Here is a 765-nt window from a genome sequence, read left to right as displayed (position 1 = left end):
ATATATATATATATATATATATATATATATATATATATATATATATATATATAATATATACATACATATATATATATACACACATGTATATATACATACAATTATAAACCTCTCTCTCTGTATACACACTCACACATACATATATCTATATACATACATATATATTTAGGCGCAGAAGTGGCTGTGTGGTAGGGAGCTTGCTTCACAACCACATGCTTGTCGGTTCAGTCCCACTGTGTGGCACCTTGGGCAAGTGTCTTCTGCTACAGCCTCAGGCCGACCAAAGCCTTGAGAGAGGATTTGGTACACGGAAGCTGAAAGATGCCCGTCGTATGTGTATATATGTATGTATGTATTTGTGCGTCTATGTTCTCCCACAATCGCTTGACAACCGATGTTGGCGTGTTTTCGTCCCACGTAACTTAGCGGTCCGGTAAAAGAAACCGATAGGATAAGTTCTAGGCTTACAAAGAATAAGTCCTTGGCTCGATTTGCTCGACTAAAGGTGGTGCTCCAGCATTGCCGAAGTCAAATGACTGAAACTCGTAAAAGAATATATCTGTACATATATAAAATTATGTACATAAATAAATACATACATACATATATATATATATCTATATACATACATACATACATACATACACATACATATAACATATATATTGTGTGTGTGTGTGTATATATATATATATGTATATATATATATATATATATATATATATATATATATATATATATATATATATATATATATATATATAT

This window comes from Octopus bimaculoides, chromosome 24 (assembly GCF_001194135.2).
Source record: "Octopus bimaculoides isolate UCB-OBI-ISO-001 chromosome 24, ASM119413v2, whole genome shotgun sequence".
NCBI classification, from domain to species: Eukaryota; Metazoa; Mollusca; class Cephalopoda; order Octopoda; family Octopodidae; genus Octopus; species Octopus bimaculoides.
This window is presented reverse-complemented; position numbering follows the sequence as displayed.